Below are 7,472 nucleotides of genomic sequence, written 5' to 3' on the forward strand. Positions count from 1 at the left end.
ATTATGTCTCCATTACCCTACATGATTGTAACTCAAAGTGGGTTAATTATAATTTACTTTGTTTTGCCATGCAAATGTGTTTGTGGATGCCAAGGCATTTCTCCACAAATTTTATTTTGACATTTTATAATAGGGTTGACTTTGATATAGTAACTCTAGAACATTAAACTTCCAAATTAAGTATTGCTAAATAATTTGATATATATTGGACTTCCATTGATCAAACTTGATAATAATTTCTAGGTGTTACATGGCATCATTTCACCTTGTTAGTTAATATTATTGTTATAGTGAAATCATTTGTATGAGAGAGTGCCATAATAAAAAAAAATAAGATGCAAATACTTCATAATAATAAGCCACTTTTGAAAGGGAAACCTCTAAAAGTTTTAAATAAGAATAGATTATTGAATATGATGCTTATAGGTATCATTAGGCAATATTAGTACCATATCCCCTTAACTAACCAAACTTGCAATAATTATATTTAGAAAGTTATGAATGACTCAATTGAAGATTGTGAGCCATGTAGTTATCACGTATCTCAATATACACTATAGGCTAAAGGCATCACAAGCCCCTCCCTTTCACACCAATGTCCTTGATGTTGACTATGTTGGGATATCGCTACATAAATATTTTAGCCTGTCAAGACAAATCCTCACTAGGCAAACTCTTCCACTTGATCAAATACTTTGTGTACACTTGATTTGTTGGAGGCCTGCAAAACAACAAGCAAACATCAAATGCACCCATGAAATATTTTATCAAGAAATCTAAATGAAGAAAACATGTTCATCAAATCAAATTGCTCAAAACCATCTCATGGTCCTCTATCTCCAAGGATCTTCAAGATTCAAGGTGGCTTTCAACTTGGAAGAGCACTTGATCTTTTAGATGTCAACCTAAAGCACGAGATTGAAGGATAATCTAGGATCAAAATGGATGCAAAAGATCCTAGTGATTAGATGAAAAACTATTGATATGATATGGATGAAGAACTATGATAGATGATATGCAAGATGGAGGTGTATTTCCAAATTGAAAGTTTAAGTGATGTAATTAAGCTAAGATGAAGATGAGATATGAGAATACTATGGAATTAAGCTAAATGATAATCTAAAACATGATGCAATTAGGATGGCTTAGATGCTTGAGGGTGAACAATTGAAGCTCCTTGATAACATGCACAACAAAATAACTATAATATGGATGCAAAAGATGATTGATCCTAAGATTGAAGAAATGGGCTCTATTTATAAAGAAAATAGAGAAATGGATGGCCAAGATTGAGCAATCTTAACAAGGGCTAGGATTGAAAATTATCAATCCATGAGGGGAATTCAATCCAATCCCAAGTTGACAAATGTCACCTTGAGATGGCTTGAGAGGATGCTAAGTAAGCATTGGAGATACCATCAAGGGATAACATCATTGGATAATGCCCTTATCCAAGGGAGCATGCTATTGTCCAAGAGTTTAACTTTTGTGCAAAGTTGAGGGATGGCCAAAGGGACAACCATCATGGGCTAGGGTGATGTCTTGTAAGAGGCATTAAATGTTCTTTGAAGACTTTGGATGTTAACTTGTTGAAAGCTAGATAACCTTACAAGTTTGGAAGACTTAACAAGTTAACTTGTTGAAGAAGGTAGAGTCTTCAACACATTTTGAAGATTTTCTCCAAATTTGGAGAAGTGACTCCCCCAAATTTAGGGATGTGAAATGATTAGAGGAAATGGGCTAGTTAATGAGGGATTAGAGGGGTTCTAGAAGAATATTAGCATGCTAATGGAAAATGTAGGAGAATGCAAGTGGAGGGAAATAGACATTTTCAGATAAAATAAAAGATTTATTTTAGCCAAAAGGGGTGCAACTTGCATTTGTAGGATTTTGCAAGTGGGGGGACTATTCACAAATAAATAATGATTTATTTATATGCAAAGGAATTTTAATCAAATGTAAATTCAATTTAAAGGGAAAAGGGCGTTTTAATTAAATAAATAAGATTTATTCAATTAAATGGTTAAATGGCTAAAGGGTACTTAATCAAACTTTAGTTTAATTAATAGGTTAGGCTAGAAGAAAATGATTTTAATCAAATCTTTAATTTGATTAATAGGCTGATTGGAAGAATAGGGATATTAATTAAACCTTAGTCTAATTAATAGGCAAATAAATGATGATTAAATGAATAAAAATTCATTTAATTAGTTGTGCAAGTTTTAGGTGTCTACACTCTGTAATCATTCTCATGTGCAACCTCTTTGTGTGTAGAGGATGATTCAAGGTACAAAATTATTCTACACTCCTCATCAAGCTCTGGTAACTTTGTATATGTTAAAATTAATTGCTCAATAACTTTCGTCAAGTAGGAAACATAGAAGTTTGAAAGCATTTTTGCCAACGAAAGTAACTTCATTTAGTATGCCACTCTTCTAATTTTCTATTGGATGCATTAAGGCCATAATACTTAGGGGAAATCTTTTTTATCCTTCTATTTCAAGAACAACTACTTATATGATTACAAACACATGAAAATCCAATCTCCAACATCAAAATGCTTTTTCACTACAATGTTGGTCAATTTGTTGCTTGGTGTATTTTTTTGCAATTGCCAAATTATCTTTAAGACCAAAGAGAGCATTTTATCAATGTTGAATGTGTTTGTAATCCCAAGAAGGATCCCTCATCAATGAGATATAGATTAAAGGGGATATAATTTTATAGGTATTTTTTATGTCACAAAAAATTGCTTTTTTGGAGGTTTCTAGAGTATAATTTTGGGTCAAAACTTTCATTGGTCTATTAGAATTGTTGCCAAAGGTAGTGTTTAAAGAGAATGCTTTTAGATATCTTTGATCTCTTTCCAATGAGGTATGGAAGATCAATTTTCAATCATCGAGCTAGGAGATATGACCTTTCAAAGATAGGGTAAAATTCAGTATCCAAATAGATAACATAGGACTTCATGTCAGGGTTTGGGGGTTAAGGGTACACCTTACCTTGGTCGCAAATAGAAGGGAACTCAATCCTCGAATGCTCGAAGTCTGATGCTTGAAGAATAGTTAGGGGCCTTTTTGGAGGTTTCTAGAGTATAATTTGGGGTCAAAACTTTCATTGGTCTATTAGAATTGTTGCCAAAGGTAGTGTTTAAAGAGAATGCTTTTAGATCTCTTTGATCTCTTTCCAATGAGGTATGGAAGATCAATTTTCAATCATCGAGCTAGGAGGTATGACCTTTCAAAGATAGGGTAAAAATCAGTATCCAAATAGATAACATAGGACTTCATGTCAGGGTTTGGGGGTTAAGGGTACACCTTACCTTGGTCTCAAATAGAAGGGAACTCAATCCTCGAACGCTCAAAGTTTGATGCTTGAAGGATAGTTAGGGGTTGCAATTCAACATATCGAAGTTTGACAAGGAACCTTGGAGGCCCAATGCCTGAAGTCTGAAAACTTGGGACCTCCAATGTTCAACGTTTGAATATTTTAATCGAGGATCGGGTGTCGGGGTTTTGACCTACTAAGTTTGAAACTCGAACCTTGGAAGCTTGACGTCTGATGTCCAAAAACTATTAGGGTTGCAAGCCCAAAAATATTCCCTTTTGAGGATCGGGGGTTAGGGTTCACTGATATATTTTCCACACAAGAGGAACTTCGAAGTTAGAAAGTTTGATTCTCAAAACTTGCTAGACTTAGAAATTTTAAGGCAAGGAAAAGGCTTTCGTGGGTCGGGGATACACTATACTTTTCTCATAAGTGAACTTTTGAAGGCTCACCCTCAAAACTTGAAGCATGAAGCACTTAGGCAAATTTTTAAGTATGTAAAGAACACTTTTGGAGGTCAGGGCTTGGGGTTGCACTAGGCCTTGTTCACACACTCAACAACTTTGTGAGGTACAAACTTGAACTACGATGCTCGAAACATTTAGTCATTTTCTGACTTTTTGGACTATGAAACAACATAAATGAAGAACAGGGCAATATTCCTCAATTGGGTTCAACATAATACACAGTCAATTCATAATAACATGATTAGAATCTATATATATATATAAGCATCATAAACTATTGAGTCTACATGTATAGGCCACTGCAATGATAAGCATGCAATATCCATATGATCAAAAGAATATAATTGTAACAAGGATGCCAACATAAAAGAATAATCTTACACACAATTCAATAATAACATATATAGTATTGACAGTGGATCAAAATGATGACAATAGAATGCAAACACGGGAGGCATTCAAATTTCTCTCATTATTATTATTATTATTAGTTTTATGGTTGCATGCATGAAAAATGGTATATTTTATTCTAAAAAGATGGATATAAACTATTTTTAAAATCAACACAACGACAAGCTTTTTTCTACTTATTGTTAAGTGTAATCAAATGAAAAACATGAAATACAACTAGTGAATTAAAAAAAAAAGTGATAATTTGACTAGAAACAATATTTTTCAATCAAAATAACACCTAATAAATCATATAAGATTATGGGGAGTTTGTTGGTTTTATTTTAGAAATTAAAAAAAGTGAATCAATTTCTTGTTGTAAAATTGGCATGAGTTGTATAATAGTTGGTGTTTTCTTTGTGGTTGATTGTTGTCTTGTTTTTTTTTGTTTTCTTATGTTTTGACAATTGTATGAATACTTGATACTAATGTCTTATCAGTAAATTCGTAAGAAATCTTATCTAAATATAAGGAAGTCTTTGTAACCTTTTTCCCACATGGGATCTAATGTGTATTCTCCATTTGATTTATCCAAGTGTGTAGATATTTGCCATTGAACTTACACATCTACCTTTGGTAGTGCATTTTGAGATTCAAAATTAATGTTGACCATGAGTTGAGGTTGTGCTACATTTAGATCCAAATTGGGTTGTCCCATAGATCCACCTTGGGGTTGTTAAGTTGGTCATGAAACCAATAACTTATTGACCAAGTTTGAGAGAATATCCAACTTCTTACTAATGTTATCCAAATCACCTTGTTTGACTATGTCAAACTTGATATTTTGCATATTCTTCTCTAGCAGGTAAAACTTGTCACCCAATGAAGAAAATAGTATGTCTAAAGCCCCACAAAATCCAAAACCTAACTTCCTATAACATCTTTTAGACATTTTTTACTTAGCATGTATGCATTTTTCTCTAACCTTTTGTTTTTGACTTTGTCATGTTGAAGATTGACAATTTAGAATTTCACCTTTGATCCAACTTTGATTGATAAATTCATCTAGGTATTTTTCACAAATTCAAAACAAATTTAAATATATTGAAATTGCTATTGTGACTTAATATATTGTAATCCTCATTTTGAAAAAAAACCCTCCAAGAAATCCAATATTTTGTAGTCTTAAAAGCAAAATTGGTAAAAGCCCTAATTTCATAATAACTTCTTAAAAAATGCTCCCAACTACCTTAAATTTGGACTCCAATTGCTACAATGTACACTCGATCAACCCTCCAAATTTAAGAAAAATATACACCCTGTTTTTTTCTTTTTAGGTGCCAAGAACATGCTCTAATATCACTTGTAATAAAATTAATCGCACAAAAGAAAAAAAACAAGAAATAAGATGCATATACTTGATAATTATAATCCACTTCAAGGGGGCAACCTTCAAAAGTTTTAAATAACAAAATTAGCAATACAATGCTTAACTACTACTCACTTCCTCATATATATTATTGTAGTGTTGAAAATTTCATGCTTGTGCAGTTTTACATTTACGTTTCAAACCCGCCTCAATCTAGTGTTTAATAATAAATTTTGATATTTCTATATGAAATATTTTATCTTGCATTCAAAGAACACAAGATGTTTTCCTTTTGGCTATCCATGGAGGTTAAAAGAGCCAAACATGAGTTTGATTGGGGCAAATCCCCAAAGAGCCCCAATTATTTTTCTCATCTCTGTATTGAACAATTTGAAAAGTTTTGAAACGACTAATAAAGGACGACAATGCTACATGAGGATGTCAATGCATAGAGCTTCAACATCTGATGTCGAGTTTCTCTACATTTGTATCTTTATTTGTAGTTAAAATTAGACTTATTCCTTATATTTTTTGTAGGTTAGTATTTACTTTATTCCCTCTATAGTTTTAACTTAAACCAACTTTTGATTTTAGTTTAAAATATATTCTTCATTTCTATCTTGTAAATCTCTTGTTTTATATTGAAATTTTGTTTGCATAAAGTAGTTATCTTTTTGTTGTATCAAGCTTTTAATAATACAATTAGCACTCTTAACTTTTATGAGGCTAACCTAGCTTACAATAATTATACTTGAGGATCCATAAATGACTATTAAGAGTTATGTGAGCCATAAATAGAAATCACATATTCCAATACATGTTATAATCTAAGGGTGTAGCAATTCTCTTTTACAAAATATCTTATATCCAACAAATAACATACTAGTCATTAGGGCTTCCGGATAATCCATGCTAATACCCATGTTAATGCAAGAAAGATGAGTAGATTTGACATGAGAATTGTGCAATGTTGTGATCAAAATTATTACAAATCTCTTTAACCTCTATGATAGCCACAAGAAACTTAGAAGGGAGGCAATGTACAAATTTTGGAACCTTAAGCAATAAGTGACATCTATGTTGCACTAGCACAAGTAGCCTAATCTTAGATGCATGATGAAAAAAATTCTATTAAACATGGCATTAAGTTTAATCTTACAGATATGGCAAATGATAATTAAAATAGGGCTTCTTATCACCTATTATGGTTGTTACCACCAATGTAGTGAATGATAAAAGCGATTTTTGTTTGTCATGTCTAATGTTATACAAGGATTGCAATCTTTGTTAACAACCATATTAATGTGAATAAATAAAACACCCCATCTATTTGTATTTTTTTAATTTTTACTTCTAATAACATGCCATTTATTATATTTTTATATCAAATTATTGTCCAACAAACATGATCTTAGTGATTCACACTATGTTAATGAACCCTCTTGTTTTTGTAGGTGCATATTTTAGATGTGAAATACAAGTGCTTGAAAGATTAGGACATTAACATTTTTGTAAAGTTTTATTATAATTTTATCTTCATGTTTTAGATAACAATATTATACATTTTTGCTATAATGGAAACAATATATTGGATATCAATTGTTAAGTGAGTTTTGTTTTGTTTTATTATCTAATGATGTATGTTATTATTATCATGTTAGTAAAATATATACTTTTTGGTTTATCTCTTATAGATATTTCAATATAAATGGTTTATTAAAACTTATAATATTATAGTATTTGTAAAAGAAATATTTTTAAAAAATATAAATCATTTGATATCAGCTGAATTTTTGTTTGCCTAAAAAAAATATTTACTATATTACCTTCGGCAAGTTTCAAAATAATTTACTTAATATAAAATAATTCTTAACTAAAAATAATTATAGATATTTACTATATTACCTTCTGCATGTTTC

The sequence above is a fragment of the Cryptomeria japonica genome, chromosome 2 (assembly GCF_030272615.1).
Source record: "Cryptomeria japonica chromosome 2, Sugi_1.0, whole genome shotgun sequence".
In the NCBI taxonomy this organism is placed as follows: domain Eukaryota; kingdom Viridiplantae; phylum Streptophyta; class Pinopsida; order Cupressales; family Cupressaceae; genus Cryptomeria; species Cryptomeria japonica.